This window comes from Chenopodium album, chromosome 19 (assembly GCF_948465745.1).
Source record: "Chenopodium album chromosome 19, dcCheAlbu1.1, whole genome shotgun sequence".
In the NCBI taxonomy this organism is placed as follows: Eukaryota; Viridiplantae; Streptophyta; class Magnoliopsida; order Caryophyllales; family Amaranthaceae; genus Chenopodium; species Chenopodium album.
The window spans coordinates 31,830,470-31,852,210 of NC_137852.1; the positions used below are offsets into that span (position 1 = coordinate 31,830,470).

The 21,741-nt window shown below is 37.2% G+C and overlaps 1 non-coding gene across 1 annotated transcript; it reads left to right on the plus strand.

Moving 5' to 3' along the window:
- Window positions 1–19,650: 19,650 nt before the first annotated feature.
- On the plus strand, window positions 19,651–19,756 carry LOC145596395 (small nucleolar RNA R71). Its single transcript, XR_014103234.1, has one exon. It is a non-coding gene; the product is annotated as a small nucleolar RNA R71 (small nucleolar RNA).
- Window positions 19,757–21,741: the final 1,985 nt, after the last annotated feature.

The following is a 21,741-nucleotide window of genomic DNA, read 5'->3' on the forward strand; positions in this document are numbered from 1 at the left end:
AGTTCTTGAAATTTGATGATGAAGATTATGATGATATGATGGCTTAAACCCAGCCGTTAGATTTTTTTTCTTCAATCAATTTCCTTTTTGGAATTTAGGTGGCCTAATATAGTGTTAGTGGGTAGTAGTTTACAAATTAGAGATAATTTAAGGTTGTTGCTCTCAACAATTGGGTGTTACTAATTTCAGACTTTTTAGTCAATAACAATGGAGCTTGCAAAGAGAGGACAGAAAAGGACGAAAAGAGATAATGGAGGGAATTCCAAATTTTTCTGGGGAAAAAAGGGAAGGGAGGGGTTATTAAAGTCACGTGCAAGGCACGTAGGTAGGGTCAACGCTGGATTTGGGTCAATGTCGGAAAATAAACTCTTGTGGCATTTGACAACAAATTTTTAAAATTGGGTGGTTCTAGACAACAAATTTTTTTTTTCAGGTGGTTTTTGACAAAAAAGTGTTTTTAATGGGTGGTTTTTGACAAAATCCCCTAAAATAAACCTAAATATATTATTCCTTTAATGATATCTACAGAAAATATATAACACATATATTTTCCGATATCCCATATCTCTAACAACTTCATAGTGTGTTTCTTGGAAGGGTACAATAAGCTTATTCAAGAACTCACCCAACTCCTTACTAAAGGAGAAAATCTCAATAAGGGGGATGAAGTATTTATTGAATATCATTCTAAGTCAACGAGTCTTAAGGATGGACTGGATCTTGCGACAGAGATGAAGGAAGTAGGAAATATCAAATAAGGGAAACTTGATAATGTATTAGAAGAATATAGGTATATAGGGGTGGTTCTTTCGAGACTTGTCCTTGAGGAAGAAGAAGATTGAACCTCTTCCTTCCAATGATCTTGCTACATTTTACTTACCTTCGCTGCTTGCTTTAACAATAAATAGTACTTTAAACAAGTAGGTCGCATTTTTAATTTGTTAAGTTGTTTTAGATTGATTTTGACCCTTCCAATAGTCTTGTTTAGAAGAGCAATGGCAGCGACTGGACTAGGAAGAAGTGATCTGGTTTATTAGACTTGATAATGGCTTCTAACTTAGACCCCTCAAACCAAGAGGTTGCTATTTAGTTGGAGAAACCAAGTCACGTGCCCATAAAAAATCAGGAAAAATTCATACTCACGGGACTAACTCATTCGAGCTAGGGTTGGGGCTTCCTCTCCTAAAAAGAAAAGTTGTAATGTTAGTAGAAAATATTGTCAATGAGAAGGATTAGGATCCCATGATAGCGCTCTTAAATATCAGTAACTCTAAGTTACTCCCTAATAAAGTGTTGAATGAGGATAGCTTTCCTTAAGAAAGGCTAATGATGAAGATATGAAGGATGGAGAAATCTTAACCTCCTTAGAAACAGTAAAATCATGCAGAGCTCAATTTTTGATTTTTTAACCGAAGAAGGCCAGGTTCCACTATCTTAATGTCAAAAAAGGATTTTTAGGGGGGGAAACTTCTCTTGGCTTTTATTCAGGGCAACAATCTTTCATGATTGTTTGAATGGCTTCTAAGATAAGGAGTAACTTCAATGAAGGATGAAACCAAAGTAAGAGTTCAAGTATTGAATATTACTGATAACATAGGAGAATGGACTAGTGTGGATCCTAATTAGAGGATTGACATCTTACTTGAGCACAAGGAGGGAGAAATGGCAACAAGTGAATTTCTAGGAAGCAACATCAATGCGTATCAACAAGATGTTCCTCTATGAAAAAGGTTCAGGTCCAATTCCTCTCATCCAGAACGGTTTCGGGCAAGGTTAAAGATAACTCATGGATCAAAATCAAGGAGGAAAATGGCCCATCCACGAGAAAAACATCCACCATGGAAACAAGTAGCTACAGAAAGAAGCTCCTCCAAGTCTAACTTTGTTTGCACGTATCTTATAGGAGATACGAGAAAAGATTCATCCCTTTACTCATCTAAATGCCTCAACCTTCCAAGGAGAAAAGGATTCATGATTACTATAGTTTTCCTAATGTTTGTTTCTTATTATGTTGATTGTGCTAATTGTAATGAAATGATGGTCCAATGGAGTTGCAAACTAAGAGAGAGAGTCCACTTCACAAGTCTAAAGGAGGTTCCATCCCGAAACCATATGGCAATAGGAGGAGTAGCCCCTTAGCCTTATAAAGTGTTTAACTCTCTCTTCTTCAACCAATGTGGGACACTTACATGTGGTGATACTTGGGAGGTTTATTCTTCAACACTCCCCCTCACATTTTTAACTTTGTCTCATGTATGTGATTTTTCAGGCTAGAGTGCTTCTTCACTTCCCCTCACATGGACCAACTCTTGGGCCAGTGAACTTTATCCATTTATGAAGGAGTTGTGTCTTCGATAAGTGCAATTACTAAATATATCAAGGATCACTATTATGGAGATAATAAGTTCATTCTCTTGGGGCGCCATCCTTTGTTGCTAGACTATGAGAGATGATCTTTGGACTACTTAAATGGTCCAAAGCCCATTAGAATGGATCCTGTAAGGTCACACACAAGGGTAATGGGTTAAGCAAGTTAGAGGCCCATTAATGGGCCTCATCAGCATTTAACTAATCATGAATATGATTGGGCTAGTGTAGTTTGATTGGGATTAGGAGTTGGGCTTTCACATGGACTCTTATTTAGAGATATGATCTATAAATAAATGTCATGCCTAGGGTTGATTAATTAAGTCACAATTAACTTATTGTGAATTGTGAATCTAAGCAGCCAACGTCCAAAGCCCTAATCCCTCCTCTCAATCTCACGGCACCCTATCTCCTTCTCATACCCACGGTCGGCCACCCCTAGTGGCGCTTGTGGTGTTGCGTGGTGGTTCTTGACTAGTTCATTGTTCATACTTCTCCGTAGAAGGTCGATTGAAGAGTTCTATCGCGACTAACTAGCATTAGTGGAGGTCTTAATCCGTGCCCGTGGACCAAGTAGAGGAATCACGTTTGAGGTTCTTTATCTCCATTGTTCTTGCTCGATCACTAGTGGAATCACGCTTCAAAGGTATAATTCTTACTTCTTTATGTGTTATGCATGAGATCCTTGGCTAGGTGCTTTATGAATGTGATTCATGTTTATTTTACAATTAGTACCTACAATCTCCTATAGTGGTATCAATTAGCCTCTTGCAATTATATATATTGAGTAATAATTCTTTGATAATCCACAATATTAATTCAATTAGGGGGGAGAATAATTTTATTATGGTTCAGTAAATATTTTAAATGTGATTTAACAATATAGAATCATTAAAGTTGTTTACTTTGCTCCGAATTAGCCTTGAATTGATCCGAAAATTGCCCTAAGAAATTCGAAAAATTTGAACCCCATAACCCTAATTTTCGAAAATTTCGAAACCATTAACCCTAATTTGTGAAATTTTTTGTTTTAATTTTGATTTAATTCGATAGTTATATGTTTAAAGATTTTAATATATTTGATTAAATGTTAAATTATGATTTTTCATGATCAAATTATTTAATTTAAGAGTTAAATTAAATTGGGGATTAATTATTTCATGAAGAACCCTAATTTCAAGATTGAATATGATTTGATTTTGGAATTAATTGGACCACATCAAGTTTAAATTAATCTAACAAAATATGTTTTGTATTATTTAAATCAAAAAAAAAAAAAAAAAAAATATTATTCTGGATAAAATCAGTTTTCAAATTTTAAACTAACGGATAAGTTTTGATTTTGAAAAGATAATTACCAAAGTTAAAGTTGTTGATTTTTTTAAGTTTGGATATTTATGGAGCAAAAGATTCTATTTGGATAATAATTGATTAATAATGTGATTATACCATAATTATTTTAGGATATTAATTGATTTAAAATATGTGATTGGCTAGTAATTAGGATAGAATCTCCTAAATTAGTTAGGATAATCATGGGAAATAAATATGATTTATCTTCCATAATTAAAATAAGATTTGTATCTATCTCATACTTAAATTAAAATATATGATGTTTTATGATGGGTCATGAATAATATATGATATTACCTTATTATAGTAATTAATTAAAATATAAGATATTTAGGAGCCATGTTTCCTTTATTGTGAACATTCGATGTTGTAGTTTAGGAAAGCGTGATGAGTGATTTATTATATGGCATTTTATAATATATGATATTGTTTATTGTTATATATAGACTAGTATGGCACATAGATTCTAATTACGATCTGCGCATCGTGAAGTATTTTTGTAATCTAAATATGGTCTACGTACCGTTAAGTATTTTGTAATTTATTTTATTTTTTTTAAGTAGTAGATAGAATAGAATGTATTACAGGTTGCAGTTGATCAAAAGCCAATGGAGTGAAGGCCCAAGGGAGCAAGGTGGATAAGATCCATGAAGGTTCAAGTGGGAGCTTATTTGCTTTATCAGTTTTTTCTTAGGATTAAGGGGCCATACTATGTCATGTTTTATTTATGCATTAGTAAATTATGCATGTTAGGTTTATTAATGTTGTTTAATGATGCGCTAGAGTTCACTAAATAATCACAACATAATAAATCTAGGTCCCAGTAATATTGAGGCAACTTTTCCAATTAAAAACCCGATGAAACTTTTGACATTTATGATGGGTCATGCCAAAGCTGGGTGTCATATTTATCATTGGGGAGTGGGGGTAGATAAAGTTTTACTCTTTTAATTGGTTATACTCAACAAGGTTACCTAAAGAGTTTAAAACCTTGAAACTAAGGGTAATAATTAAGCATGTGAAGGGTAATTATTCAACCAAGAATTACAAAAGTTGTAATCAGTAAAGAGTTTACTCACCTTGAAAATGTAATGGTTGATGGTAGGGCCAAAGTCCGGTCAATTATTGCACAAATAAAGGATCTTGGAATCATTCTATTCAATAGGGATCATTTAAAATTGAATAAATGCTTTAAAGTTACCAATTTTGAAATTGCTCATGGTACTTTAAATTTATTAAACATAATTATTGAATTTTACCTCGTTTTGTTTTTGTTTGTAGATGAATAACTTATATGACAACACAGATTTACCAATGAAACTCAATTTATGGCTAAATCTCAGAAACTTTAGGGAATGGGAGGACGAGCTGAGAAATGTTCTCACAAGCCACAAGCTTGAAGCTCGTCTATATGTACCCGTTGAGAGCAAGTGTGCTCAAGATCAAGATCCTGAAAGGCATGCGAAAATGGTTTCGGATGTAGAGAAAGTCAGGAATATCATATTAGAATCTATTCCAACAAGTTGGAAAAGAAGGTTCAGACGTTATGAATTGACCAACTTGCGTGAATGTCTTCGTGCCATCTGTCGAGGAGGCATGGGGGCATTAGGTAGTGGAGGCGTCAATGATCCAAATGTAAGAGAGATCGTTAATTCGATCCCTCATATTTACTATTCCTAGGCTGACAGTATTAGGTATAAGGCTTACAAAATTCGTTGTAAGATAATGGCAAAGAAACTCATGCCTTGTCAGTCAGTAAGGACCCATGTCAATGAACTGATTGATCTATTCAATCAGATGGATGTCCTTGGGGAACCATTTGATGATGACTCCGCGCATGATATTATCTTGTTCTCGCTCCATGATGGTTTTGATATAGTAAGACTTGCTCATAGATGAGGTGTCATCGGTCAATTTGATCAACATCTTACTTAACCATGCTGAGGAGTTCCTGAAAAGGAGAGAATGCGAATGCTTCTTTTGTGGTGGTTGGCAAGTCCATACACTAGTGAAAACAGAAGGTAAGGAGTTACTTGATGTTTTTGTTGTAGAAATTAATCTTACTTCATCTTCCACTTCGGTATTCGATACCGGTTGTGGTACTCACATCGTTAATGGCGTAAAGGGCTTGAGAGAAAGTAAGAAGTTAGCACAGGGGAATTGAAGTAACGCTTCGAGTAGGAAATGGAGCAAAAGTTGATGCACTTGCTATTGGGAGTTATCACTTGAGACTTCCTTCTAGACTTATTTTGGTGCTTAATAACTGTTATTATGTACCAACTATTACTAAAAACATTATTTCATTTCTTTTTTTGATACTAAAGGATTTTCATTTGAAATAAGAGACAAGCGTTGTTTTATTTCCAAAGAAAATATGTTATATGCTAACGCTAAGTTAATTAATGGTTTGTATGTCTTAGAATACGCAACTCATGTCTACAACATAGATCATAAAAAGTAGAAAACAGATGGTTCAAACCTAACTTACCTATGGCATTGTAGGCTTGGTCATATTAGCCAAAAGCGCATCCAGAAATTACATAAGGATGGACTCCTTTCTTCTTTTGATTATGAATCATTTGAAAATTGTGAGTCATGCTTGCTTGGAAAAATGACTAAGTCACCCTTCACGGGTATAGGTGAAAGAGCTAGTGACCTTTTGGGACTCATACATACAGATGTGTGTGGACCAATAAGTTCAAAAGCTAGGGGTGGATTTAATTACTTCATCACGTTTACTGATGATTTAAGTAGATTTGGTTACATTTACTTAATGAAGAACAAGTCGAAAGCCTTTAAAAAGTTCAAAGAATTCCAGAATGAGGTACAAAACCAACTTGGGAAAACAATTAAAGCATTACGATCTGATCGTGGTGGTGAATATTTGACCCAAGAATTTGATGAACATCTGATTAATTGTGGAATACTTTCACATTTAACCCCCCCTAGGGACACCTCAGTTAAATGGCGTGTCAGAAAGGAGGAATAGGATTCTACTAGATATGGTTCGGTCCATGATGAGATTTACTGATCTTCACATATCATTTTGGGGATATGCAATAGAAGCAGCTGCGAATATACTAAACAGAAGCCCATCCAAAGCAGTTGAGAAGACACCATATGAGTTATGGACTGGAAAAGTTCCAAAGTTGTCTAATCTCAAGATTTGGGGATGTGAAGCCCATGTAAAACGTTTATAAAGCGATAAATTACACCCAAAATCAAACAAGTGTTTATTTGTGGGCTATCCCAAAGAAACAAAAGGGTATTACTTCTACAATCGCGAAGATAACAAAGTGTTTGTTGCTCGCAATGGTGTCTTTCTAAAAAAGGAATTCCTCTCTAGAAAGCCAAGTGCGAGTAAAGTGGTTCTCGAAGAAATTCGAGACGAGCAACAAATGGATGTGGATAACACCACATCAGAGGCAAGGGCGCATGAGACGATTAATCATGCGTCGAAGCAAGCTAATTTGACTAGCGAGACTCCTATCGTCCCACTTGAATACAATTCATGCGAAAATCTTCAAAGAGTTGGAGAGAAAATTTCTAATGTTGCTCTTACCCCAAGGTTTACCAGAATCAGAAACAAACAGTTTGTTGAAGTTCTGTTAACTGAGGATTCTGAAATCTTCCTATTGGAAAATGAGGAACCCACAACCTACAAGCAAGCTTTGGTGAGCCCCAACTCAGATAAATGGCTTGAGGCCATGAAATCCGAAATGGAATCGATGTTTGAAAATCAAGTGTGGACCCTGGTAGACTCGACTGATGGGGCAAAACCCATTAGTTGCACATGGATCTACAAGATTAAAACAGACAAGGATGGAAATGCCTACATCTATAAAGCAAGACTGGTTGCAAAAGGGTACTGACAGATTCATGGTATTGACTATGATGAAACCTTTTCCCCAGTAGCAATGCTTAAGTCTATTTGGATTCTTCTAGGGATTGTTGCATTTTTCGATTACGAAATCTGGCAGATGGATATGAAAACCGCCTTCTTGAATGGGTTCTTGAAGGAGGAAGTGTACATGACACAACCTGAAGGCTTTGAGGATCCGGAAAATCCTAGAAAGGTATGCAAGCTTGAGAAATCCATTCATGGATTGAAGCAAGCATCCAAGAGTTGGAATCTTCGTTTTGATGAAGCAATCAAAAAGTTTGATTTTCTCAAAATTGAAGAAGAACCTTGTGTAAACAAGAAGTCTAGTGAAAGCAGTGTGGTTTACTTAGTCTTGTATGTAGATGACATACTACACATGGGAAATGACATACCAATGCTTGAGTCGGTCAATGAATAATTGAAAGGTTGTTTTTCCTTGAAGGACTTGGGTGAAGCCGAATACATTTTGGGAATCAAGATCCATCGAGATAGGTCTCGAAGGATGATTGGACTAAGTCAAGAGACTTATATTAATAAGGTTCTTGAAAGTTTCGAGATGACAAACTCCAAGAGAGGTTTTCTTCCCATGTCCCATGGCATTACGCTCATGATGAGTGGTGAAATGGTAGGTCGTTGGGCTACCTCCCCCAATCAATAAAACAAAATTTACACACTCAACTAACCTCTATACAAGTATAGTAGCAAGTCAAGGGTCGAACCCAAAGGAACGGTGATTGAAAGTCTATTGTCTTAAGCTAAGCTATTCCAAAGTCAAAAGCGGGGTTGTAAACGAGAACTAGAGCTAAGGACACAAATAAACTTGATGAAAATCAAAGGTGATAAACACTAGGGCTAGGATCCACATGCATTCGTAACGGAGATGGATAATTGGGAGGTCAAATCAACTAAGTCAATCGATGTGAGGGAAGAACAATCATGCAACCAAAAGAGCATATCAAGCTATTCTCCTAGAGGTCTAACTAGCGTCAACTACGATAAACTCTAGCTAGGAAACATCACAAGACACCACAATCGTGTAAATGCAAGCCACAAAACAATGGTTCGTATCAATGTGAACTTACAATGCAATCTAGTGCAACAATCAAAGTTGGCCAATCTTCAATTAATCACACACATGCACATGATTCATCAACCAAGTTTAATCACATCATCAACTCCATTAGTTATCCCGAATTCACACTTATCCATTACTCATACATGCTTCACCATTACCCTAGCAAGTAAACTACTCACTAATCATAGTAATTAAGATCAAAATACAACTAATAAACAATTTCGTCATCAACATATTAGAAATCTAAAAATCAATACAAAAATCAATGAAACTTCAATCAAACTTCAATCAAAAATCAAACAATCAACAATCATATGAAAAACAAATAAAATCAAACTATATTGAAATCAAAGATGAGTAATCCTTACAAAACTTGATCAAAGATCAATTGCAATGAAGAAATCTTGAATTATAAACAATACACCATGAATTTCTCTCTCTTCAAACTTGAGTTTCTCTCTCTACAAAATAAGATCAAAGCTCTAATTCTCTCTCTAAAAATCTATGGATGAAGTCTAATTATCATCTAATTGAAATCTGATTGCCTATAAATAGTAGGAAACAACTATATATACAAAGGAGAAGTCGGTTATGACGTCCGAAAATAGACACACGCCGGTGCGGCCGCACACAGGGGAGAAGAGGAGGCGCACGAGCACAAACCCACAGGGGTGCGCCCGCACGCGCCTCTTGTGCGGCCGCACGTGCCACCTGTGCGGCCGCACAGGCCCCTTGTGCGCCCGCACCTAGGAGGGCCTTCCTTCCCCTTCTTCAACCTTGATCATCTAGTGCACACGACTTTGGTGATGGTGATGAACATCAAAGTAGGCAGCAAGTTCTTGGAGATTTTGGTGGGTTTGAGGCATAGATGATGCCCCCACCGCTTGCGTGCACCGGTCTTGAAACTTGCCCTTCGAGTTCCTCTAGACTTGAAGCTCAAAATACTAGCACAAGGCATCAAAAGCAATGATAATTGTTGAAGGGAAGCTCGGAAATCTTTGGATGATCGATCATAACCTACAATATAAAGTAAACAAACAAATAATAGAGAAAAATAACGAATAAACAAGAAAATGCACAAAATAAAGAAACTAACTACGAAAAGCATAAAGTAAAGAAATAAAGAGCAAAACTAAGGAAAACTAAAGAAATGAGCTATAAAATGAAATGAAATTCATCCAAAAAGAGATCAAATGAGTGCCATAAATGTCACTCGTCAAAATCCTCCAAGCTAAACTTTTGCTCGTCCTCGAGCAAAACAAAGCAAGAAAGAACAAGGATGAAAAATTTATTAAAAATGAATAAGAAAGACTCAGGATAAGAATGTACACTAAGATTCACTGTCGTAGGAATCACGATTGATTTTAGCTACAACAAGCCCTTTAAACCCCAAAGTCGCCTATGAGGACGAGTGAGGTCTCGTAAGGGTGTCCTAAGAGTTTGACCCATTACTCTCCATTAAACATCAAAGAGGCAAATCCATAAAAAGAAAAGAAAAGAAAAGAAAATGAAAACAAAACCTCTACGAAATGGACTTACATAGAGACTATAATGCAAATGAATGAAAATCTTTCTCAAGTAATCAAGGTATGCACTTTTCAAGATATCTAAGGTTGATTGAAACATAGGGTATGTTAGGCATAGGAACTAGACATCACAATCCACGTTCATCCCAAACGATCTTACCGCGTTCTCCCCACTAGTCTCAAATCTCCCCTTAGTGAGCATCCCAATGATTCCACGAAGGAACCGGAAAAAGAGATTTTATTTAGGCTACTCGACAATCTTGACTATACATCCCGTTTCCTTAGGCAATGACCCATGATTCCCTCCCTCGAATAGTGACTCAACTTTCTAGGTCAAAAGGTCTTTCCCCAAGGTTGTAACGTAAGGCATAAAGGGTGAAGGTAGGCTCAAATTTAAAAATTTGGTGGTTTTCCTAAAAAGTGAAGCAAAAGGGTGATCAATCCTCAACAACACTATCAAGAAATTACCAAACAAAAACAACACCCCCAAGCTTACTTGAAGCTATACTCACAAGAAATATATACAAAAAGCGTAAACGCTTCTCCCCCAAGCTAAAATGAAGCATTGTCCTCAATGCTTAAAAGGAGAAAAGAATACATCAAAATATTTTTGAATTTTCACTTTTTCAATTTTTTTCTTTCTTTTACTTGAACTTGCAATGTCCTTGCCTTTTACTAAATTCGGACGGCTTTTTCTATAATGCAATTTATTTGTTCATGCCTTTTATGATTAAGGACGGCTTTTACTCAAACATTTGTCATTATTCACAAAGAAGACTTTATCACAAACTTGCACTCATAAAAACCAAATTTCCAACTTATCCACCACAAACTCCATCATACATGATCAATTTGCTTCACAAAAACCAAGAATAGAAAGAAAATGAAACAAAAGGCCAAAAAACTAAAGATGTGGCTTGAAAAGAAGGTATAAGGCTCAAATGGTTGCAAGAAGGCAAATGTAAACCCAAAAATAAAGATGATACAAACTATCCTAAAAATGAAAAATACCACCCCGAAAAACGTGCCTTTGTCCTCCCTAGATAGCTCGTCTCGGGTTTAAGAATCATACATCAAGCTCTATAGATTAGGTTTGTATAGGCAAGGATCCACGCCGCTCATACAAAGTAGGTTGAAGGCTTGAAAAACAATGAACCTCACATGGATGTAGCAAAAACTCACTAGTGGTGTCAAATTGACTATAGGGAGAAACTACCAAGCATGCCACAAACAAGTAGAATCCAGCTTCATGATCCTTCTAGTTCAAACCAACTACCCTAGCATACACCTATCCTAGAGTCAACCAACATAGTCTCAAACCGTGCATACCTTTACCACCTAGGGAGAAAATCATGCAAAAGACAAAGTCCAATGTAGAAAGTCGAATTCAAAAAGAAATAAAAATGAAAAATAAGCCTCAAAATCATACCACAAACAAGAAAGAAAATAAAAGAAAATAAGGGAAAAGAAAAATAAAAGAACAGAAAAGAAAACATAGAAAAAGGAAAATAGGAGAAAAAGGTGAAATGGACTAGAAAGCAAGTTAAACACATATAAATCCCAATCAACAAACAAGTGATCGAATGACATCATCGTCATCGATCCCAAACACATTACATGTTAACAAGCATTCATCCTCGAACCATTCAACTTCCCCTAAAGTAATCCTAGTCTATGTAACCAAAGAAAAATAAAGAGAAAAATTAGAAAGGTCTCACCGGGCTATCCATGCTTAGCAAAATAAACGAGGGCAAAAAAGAAACCACCTTGGTAGCATTCCAAGATAAAATGCATCTTCAAGAAGCCGAGTGAGAAAAAGAAAAATAAAAGAAGCTATAAACAAAGAAAACGGTTAGTAACTTCAAAACAAAGAAAAGAAATAACAAATAAAAGGAAACTAAACTAAGCAAAAACTTTAAACAACTAAGCAAAACAAAAATTAAACTATCAAAGAGTATAAGAAAGAAAATCTTGGAAAACAAGAAAAACAACTATCTAACTAGAAAACTAAACTAAACTACAAGATTTGGATTTTTGGGATTTGGATCAAAGGGATTTGGATACAAGGGAGCAAACACAACAACAACATCATAGTCAAATCATCACAACAACAACATGAAACCAAGCAAATCGGGCAAGCATACATGCATCAAGAGGAGTAGCATAGAGATCAAGAAAATGAAGCAAACCAAACAAGAAGAGCATAAAAAGCAAACAAGCAAACAAAGTATGCATAAAAAAAGAAGTATTGGCTACCGAGTCAAGTATTATTTCCCCCAAGCTAAATAAAGATACGTCTCAACATCCCAACAATACAAAGCAAGCACCAAAAACAAAAGGGATGGAAGCAAAAAGCACAAAAATCAAGGGAACTAATGACTACTACCATCACCACCACTACCACTAGGCCTGGCCCCACTGGGGTCATTGTTGCCCATGTGGTCATCGAAGGATGGGGGTGGATAAGGCTCCCAACCTCCGGTGAAACCATCGGGCCACCCATAATGCCCCTTAAAGTTATCTTGTTGCCAAGGAGCAAGAGGGGTGAAGTTATCGGGCAAAGCTAGCTCGTAGGGGTGGTTTTCATGCACATAGGGGTAGTTAGGATCACTCCTATAGTCGCATCCACCGGGAGCCTTGTAATCGTAATTACCTTGCTCGTCCGGATAGAAGCGACGCTTGATATCGAGGACCGAAGGTCCTTGCCAATACGGATGCCCATATGAAGGTATAGGACCTTGTTGGGGCGGAAAATAAGGATGGTTGACCAGGGGAACAATGTTCCCGCGGTCAACTTCCGCATCATAAAGTTGTTGTTGTTGTATGAACATACCTTGTTGCATCTCCGAGATACCTGAAAGGTTGTCGTACACCTGTCAAAAATCAATTCCTAACAAAACCAACTAACAATGTAGTAGGGTAAGTAGGGTCGAATCCACAGGGAGATGGTATTAATCTAACCTCTAAGAAATTGGAGAAACTAACCTATGTCACGAAATTGGGAAAGAGAAGTAGTCTAAATTAAAATAGGAAAGAAACAAATAATAAAAAGACCTAAGGTTATGGTTCACCATGTTTATAGTTCTAAATCTATCAAAAATCAATAACAATTCAATCAATCAATTATCTAGAGCAATTGCTAAGCCTACGGTCGGGTCTTAATGCTCTCAATTCAACATATGTAGTTCGGTCGCTAAAATAATCAGAATTGCTAATTTTAAGTAAGCCTCTAAAAGTAAGATCTTTCGATTCAAACTCTTATTAACATGAATTAATCATACAATTGATCAGGTTGCAAGATTAACAATAAAACACTATCAATTAGAGAAATCAATAATCAAAATATTAAAATTATCAATCAAGATTCATAGTATAAACATGGATTCCCAAACCCTAGAAATTAACTATTCAAACATGAAATAAATAATAAAAACTAGATATAATAAATAAAGCATAATTGAAAGCAAGAAGAAGGAATAAATAAACCTCAATGAATTAAAATAATAACCCCAAGAATCATCCATGGAAGAATCCATGCAGATACCATGGGAAACTAGGGTTCAAGAGAGGAAACTAAAAAGAACGTAAAATAATAAAAGATATAAAAGGCATAAGGGAAAATATTATCCCTTGAGTATTTATATTATCCTAAAACTAATCTAAAAATAATTAAAGAAAAGAAATAAGAAAATATAAATTACATAAGTTGAATTATTATTGGGCGATAGATGATGACATGGCACCAAGATGATCGGTGCAATTGAGGAACGAGTGAAGATATGCAGCGGCAAAGCCTCGTGGGCTGCTGTGGCTGATCAGCAGAACCTGCGGCCGCAGGGTGGTGGCCGCGCCCTGGCAGTGGTGGCAGCAGCCTCGAGGGGGCGCGGGGTTTGGTCGCAGGGTACATAGCACGGATTAGAATGGCCATAACTTCTGTTCTATAAGGCTTATTGGAGTGTGTGACCTATCATTGGAAAGGTCTTTAAGTCTAGTTTCCAACGCAATTTGAATCACATTAGTCCAATTTGTAGAACTCAAGTTATGATCAAAAGAGTGGACAAAGGTCATTTTTGCCACTTTGTAAAACATTGTCTTTCTTCGTTACTAACTCAAATTCGTTTCCGTAAAGTGCATAACGACCCTTGTGGATGCCATATTCATTCCTCATACATATAAATCTCAACCTAAGCTTCCACAAACACATATCCTTCTTTAAATGACCTCCATTCATCGACTTTTCATCCTTTCATTGTCCGATTCTTCCAAAACCACTCCGAAAGCGTCCAAATAGTTATAGAAACTACCTAAAATATTAAGAAAACACAAACGAAGCGTAATAGAGCACAAAATGGACAACTTATGCAATTGCGACCTAAAAAGCAACAAAAGACTCAAAAATCAACTATAAAACAAACATAAACATGCCTATAAACTCTATATAAATATGACTCATCAATACCTCTCATTTGGTTATAGATGGCCTCGAAGTCTTGATCGTACATGCCCTCCAAGAGGATTTGCAACCCGCTCATTTGCTCACTAAGAGCATTCAAATCGGCACTAGCATAAGTATGTTGCCCTTGTTGTTGTTGTTGTGGAACTTTTTGTTGTTGTTCTTGACGTTGTTTTTGTTGTTGTTGTTTTTGTTGAACTTGTTGTTCTTCGTCATCATCATCACCCTCCTCATCATCCTCAGAGTCAAAGTTGGGGCGCCTATAGGACTTGGGAATGTGCCACACATTCTCGGTGTTGATTCGGTGCAAGGAAGTCAGCCCGTGGTTGGGCAAGTAGCACCAATGCTCATTATCTCTCAACCACTCATACTTGCCATCCTCATAGTTCTTTGAGATGAATTGCACTTGACCCAATTGCTTCAAATCAAGGAAAATTGTAGTGCCATTTCCAACTTCTTTGCAATATGGCAAGTAGTGATCAAAGAAAAGGCGAGTCAAGAGCCTAGTTACCATGCCCCCACATGGTATCTCTCCGGTGCTCCGGCCTCTCAAATGAAGGCAATAAGTTCAAACACATAACCCAAGTTCAAACGGCCTCGATATTCGGGACGGGTGGCCAACCATAGAATCTTGATCTCCAATTTGCTCATTTTCCCAACTCTTGCTTGGGAAATACAACATACCCCAAAAGACGGTGCACTACCCGTAGACAAGGTTGGTACACCATTGAATTCTTGGTAGCGCTTGTAACAAACTCACTACCCCCCGAAATATCATCCCACCATGAATTTTGATCGTACTCCGGGAAGATGTATGGCTCAAGATTATAAATGTCACCGTGAGGATCAAAATCCAATGCTGCATTAAATTCCTCCAAGGAGTGATCAAAGAACTCGTTGAAGATTTGAAAACTCACTCTATATTGCCCTCCACGGCTACAAGATCCAAGGTAGCAAAAAATTCCAAGGTTGGCTCCTTGTAGGTGCGGAAGGCATCATTGATGAAGGAACCCATTCTCAAGTTGAGGAGCAACGCTCTAACATCCTTAGCTATCCCCAAACTTGTCATGTCTCTTTGGAGATAGTGGCGGGTTGGTTCCTCTCATCTTTAAGCTTTTGGTAGAGGATCTTTTGGTCGGGGTCAAGGTTTTTTCGTTTTGGAAGTGGTGTTGGTGGTCGTTTTTGTGAGGGTGAAGAAGATGTGCTAGGTCTCGGTTCTTCAATGGATACATTAGTTTTTCTCTTTTTGTTAAACTTTTTGATGAGGTTTGACATTTTTGTGGCTAGGTTGTTTACCAAAATCAATCAATTCAAGTTCAATACCAATACTCCAAGAAACACCAAATCAAGAACTAACACTTTCTTCAATATAAAATTCAATCCAATTTAACCAAAATCACCAATCAACCAAGAAAAACCTTCACCAACAATCCAATACACAACCAACCAACCAAAAATCAAGAAGGGCACCTTACTACCAAAATTCCAAATTTCAATCTCAACAAGTTTCAACCAAAATTGATGACAAAGGCTACAAAATCAACAAACAAAGCAATGTTATGCAAAATCAATCAACAAACATCACAAAATTTCATCCAAAATTCAATAATAAGCATCAAAATTCACAAAAACCATACTACCACTATTCATGCTCATACAAAAATTCCAAACATGCATATATATGATATAATTAAGTAAATTGAAGTTAGAGAAGATGATTATACCATACAAGAAGCAAGTTTGAACAAGTTTGAGCCTCCAATTTCAACCATACACAAAAGCCCCAAATTGTACCCAACTATGGAGGAGAGAGATTAGGTGTTTGTTTGGGTGAATTTGTGTGATTTTTGATGAGTAGAATGGATTTTGAGTGGATATTAATGAATTTGGAGTGATTTTTGTGAAGATTTGATAAAGAATTGAGGGTGAATGGAGATGTATATGGTGCGCACAAAATGAGGGTTTGGTGATGGAATTCGAAGGAGAGAGAGTGAGAAATGAGGGAATGAAATAAGAAGAAGTTAAGGAGTCCACGGCTAAGGGTGTGCGGCCGCACACACACACTGTGCGCCCGCACCAGTCAGGTTTGCAGCCGCACATTCTTCTTGTGCGCCCGCACATGGCCGTCCATGCTTCTTCTCTTTATTTTTTTCTTTCTTTGATGCTTAATCGCCTCTTGGATGCGTACATGAATCATGATGGTGATGAACACCAACATAGGAAGTAGCAAAATACATTTTTAGTGAGCTCAAAGTTTGAGATTCATGAACCCACCTCAAGAACTCACTAGGCATCAATTTCCTTCAACTTTCAAATCATGAATTTCCTAACTTATCTCACTAAGATTCTTACCCCTTTACCTCAAATTTCGATTAGAATCGAACATAATCATGACTAATGCCGCAAACACCTTCCATTCATCATCCTTGCTTGAAGAAATCCAATCCCGAAAAGTTCATCCTAAAAATCCAAACAAGTAGAAAAGTGAAAGAAAAAAAAAGAAAATAAAAGAAGGAAAAATAAGAAAAATTCAAAAATCAAAAAGAAAGGTTAGAAACTCCGGGTTGCCTCCCGAAAAGCACTTGCTTAAGGTCCTAAGCTCGACCCTTCCTCCAAATCATGGAGGGTCAAAGAACACCACCTTTTTCAAGGTAGTAGAAAGAGCAAAATCCTCTTCATTCTTAAGCAACCTTTTTTCGTTGCTTGATGAAACTTCCATGAAACACTTCTCAAATTCACATTTTTCTTTTCTCAACTTCTTCCTTTTTCTTAACTTCTTGGAATCACGAGCCTTCTTCTTTGGCTTGTTGATCAAAGTAGATGGAACTTCAACATCCACAATCATAGAAACTTCCCCTTCATCTTGAGAAATAAGTTCAAACCAACTTGGAATCTCAACTTCCTCCTCGTCCTTGAACTTGGGAATCATAATTTCCTCTTCACTAACCTTCATGCTATCAAAACTTGCAAGAACATCATCAAAATTCTCAAGAGCATTTCTAGTAGAAGAGTCAATCATACATACATTATTAATAGAACGAGTGGAACTAGCACACATCATTTCTTAAATAAAAGATAAAGATTCATGCATTGGTTTCAACTTAAAACTCTCCTCTTGCTTACCACATCTCAAAGTAATGCAGCCTCCTTTCACATCTATCAAAGCTCCCGAGGTAGCTAAGAAAGGTCTCCCTAGGATGATAGGAATGTGTTCATCTTCCTCAATCTCTAACACCACCAAATCTACGAGAAAAACAAACTCCCCCAATCTTAAGTGGGACATCCTCAATTCTCCCCTTAGGAATCTTGATTGATCGATCGGCCAATTGAAGGGTTATATTTGATGTTAGAAGCCCACCTAAACTAAGTCTTTTGAAAACCGAATAAGGCATGATACTCACAGTAGCTCCTAGATCACAAAGAGCATTCTCAAACATCATTTTTGATCTTGCAAGGGATAGAAAAATTCCCCGGATCCTCCATTTTCTCCGGTAGTTGCCTATGGATAAGAGCACTAAAACATTTCCCTCATTCCACCGAATTGACCTCATTACATTCCTCCTTCCCTTTTAGAATCTCCTTAAGAAACTTGGAGTACCTAGGCATTTGGGGAATTGACTCGGTAAAAGGTGTGGAAACATGAACTTCTTTAAGCACTTCAAGGAACTTCCCAAATTGCTCATCCATTTTATACCTCAAGAATTTTTGAGGGTAAGGTAGATCGAGAAATCTCTCCTCCTCACACATCTTCTCACCAACATTCTTTTTCTTTTCCTCCTCTTCACAATAGACCTCCTTGGACACAACCCTTTCAACTTCATTCTTCAAAGCACTCATCTCCTCTTCCTCCTCCATTGAACAAGAAACTCCCTCACCTAAGACTCTCCCACAACTAGTGGTAATGGAATACACGGGTTTCTTCGGTTCAACACCTTGGAAAGGTAAAGAAGAAGGACTAGCATAGTCCTTGAGAGTGTTTGCTAATTAAGTTATTTGTGTCTCAACCATCTTATTGTGAGTCATCATCTCATTGAACTTCTTATCACTAACCGCAATGTAGCTGTTAATGATCTTAGTTTGATTGTCAATCAATTCTTCGAAGTTTGTTTTAAAAGATGATGGTTGGGAATAAGAACTTTCACCATTGGATTGGGACTTTGGAGCAAAACCGGGAAGGGGTCCTCTTTGATTGTTATTTTGAAAATTTCCCCTATTTTGGTTGTTGTTCCAACTTCCTCTTCCTTGACTATTGCCATTGTTTTGGTAATGGTTACCAAAACCTTGAGATTGGTTTTGATTGCCATACCCATGGCATGTGTTTTGATTATTATAACCTTGATGGTTATAGTTGCCTCGGAAACCTTGGTTTCCTTGGTTCCTATATCCTCCATTGTTATAATTATCAAAACCACCTCCTTGAGGGTGAGAATTCCTATTACCAAAGTTCTTAGGTCCTTCAAACCTTTGACCACCGTTGGCATTAGACACAAAGTTCAAATGTTCACATTCATTATTTTCAACATCATCACATCCATCAACAAAAGCTTGTGAACACATGGAAGAATCATGATCATAAGATCCACATAAATCACAAAACACACAACCACTTGGCATGTTATTAGAAGTAGAAGGAAAAGAGTTAGAGATTGTACCACTCCCTTTGGTTTGGGAGGGAAGACTCAAAGAATTCACGAACACACTCTCAAGCTTCGCTTTGATTGATGTCATCTCTTTCCCTAGATTTGAAATTTGGGATGACAAGTTGTTGATTGCATTGAGGTGATCCATCGAATACACCGTTGAGCCACTCTTGCTTGTAGATTCTCTCTCTCCTTCTTGCCGATCTCTAAAGTACCTCACAACATCCTCTATTATGTCTACCACTTCTTCCTCCGTCCTATTCATTATAGGACCACAGGCTCCTCCATCTAGGCATGACTTGCCTTGAGCACTCAAACCTCCATAGAAAATTTGGATCACTTGATAAGTAGGAATCCCATGATGTGGACATTCTCTTTGGTACTCCTTGTACCTCTCCCATGCTTCATAGAGATTCTCATTAGGCCTTTGCTTGAATCCTTGGATTAATTCCCTAGCCTCCGCCGTCTTCTTTTGTGGGTAAAAGCGAGACAAGAAAGCTCTAGTAACATCATCCCATGTTCTAAGAGAATTAGGCTTAACCTCTTTATCCAACCACTCTAAGGCACGACCAATAAGAGAAAAGGGAAACAACTTTAGCCGAATGAACTCTTGAGAAATGTCGTTCACCTTGATGGTATTGCAATACTTTTTAAATTCCTTGAGGTGATTCAATGGACTCTCACTCTTAGCTCCACTAAATTGCCTCGTCTCTATTAATGTGATCATGGCCGGTCTTATCTCGAAATCATTTGCCGGTGTTGTAGGTGGAGCAATCCCACTCTCAAACCTATATGCACCGGGAATCCCCAATTCCTTCAAGGCTACCCTTTGATTCTCTCCCATTCCTCCTTCTTGCATCTCTTCTTCAAATTTCTCTTCACTCGAAGAACTATATTGCAAAGATCTATTTGAAATTTTTCTTCTTGAGAGTGTTCTCTCAATTTCCGGATCAAAAGGCACAATAGATCGATCACGAGCACTATGCATGCAAAATCTCAAAGAAATTGTTAGAAACACGGCTACAAGTGTAGCCTAAAAGAAAGAAATAAAATCTTTTTGTATTTTTCAAATAAATGGAATAGACTCAACAACAATACACAATCAAGACACCATTCCCTGGCAACGGCGCCATTTTGATGAGTAGTGAAATGGTAGGTCGTTGGGCTACCTCCCCCAATCAATCAAACAAAATTTATAGTAAAGGGTCGAACCCAAAGGAACGGCGATTGAAAGTCTATTGTCTTACGCTAAGCTATTCCAAAGTCAAAAGCGGGGTTGTAAACTAGAACTAGAGCTAAGGACACAAATAAACTTGATGAAAATCAAAGGTGATAAACACTAGGGCTAGGATCCACATGCATTCGTAATGGAGATGGATAATTAGGAGGTCAAATCAACTAAGTCAATCGATGTGAGGGAAGAACAATCATTCAACCAAAAGAACATATCAAGCTATTCTCCTAGAGGTCTAACTAGCATCAACTACGATAAACTCTAGCTAGAAAACATCACAAGACACCTCAATCGTGTAAATGCAAGCCACAAATCAATGGTCCGTATCAATGTGAACTTACAATGCAATCTAGTGCAAAATCAAAGTTGGCCAATCTTCAATTAATCACACACATGCACATGATTCATCAACCAAGTTTAATCACATCATCAACTCCATTAATTATCCCCAACTAACACTAATCCATTACTCATACATGCTTCACCAATACCCTAGCAAGTAAACTACTCACTAATCATAGTAATTAAGATCAAATTACAACTAATCAACAATTTCATCATCAACATATTAAAAATCTAAAAATCAATACAAAAATCAATCAAACTTCAATCAAACTTCAATCAAAAATCAAACAATCAATAATTACATGAAAAACAAATGAAATCAACTAAAATCAAACTTATATTGAAATCAAAGATGAGTAATCCTTACAAAACTTGATCAAAGATCAATTACAATGAAGAAATCTTGAATTATCAACAATACACCATGAATTTCTCTCTCTTCAAACTTGAGTTTCTCTCTCTACAAAATATGATCAAAGCTCTAATTCTCTCTCTAAAAATCTTTGAATGAAGTCTAATTATCATCTAATTGAAATCTAATTACCTAAAAATAAAAGGAAACAACTATATATACAAAGGAGAAGTCGGTTATGACGTCCAAAAATAAACCCACGTCGGTGCGGCCGCACATAGGGGAGAAGAGGAGGCGCACGAGCACAAACCCACAGGGGTACGCCCGCACGCGCCTCCTGTGCGGCTGCATAGATCCCTTGTGCGCCCGCACCTAGGAGGGTCTTCCTTCCCCTTCTTCAACCTTGATCATCTAGTGCACACGACTTTGGTGATGGTGATGAACATCAAAGTAGGCAGCAAGTTCTTGGAGATTTTGGTGGGTTTGAGGCATAGATGATGCCCCCACCACTTG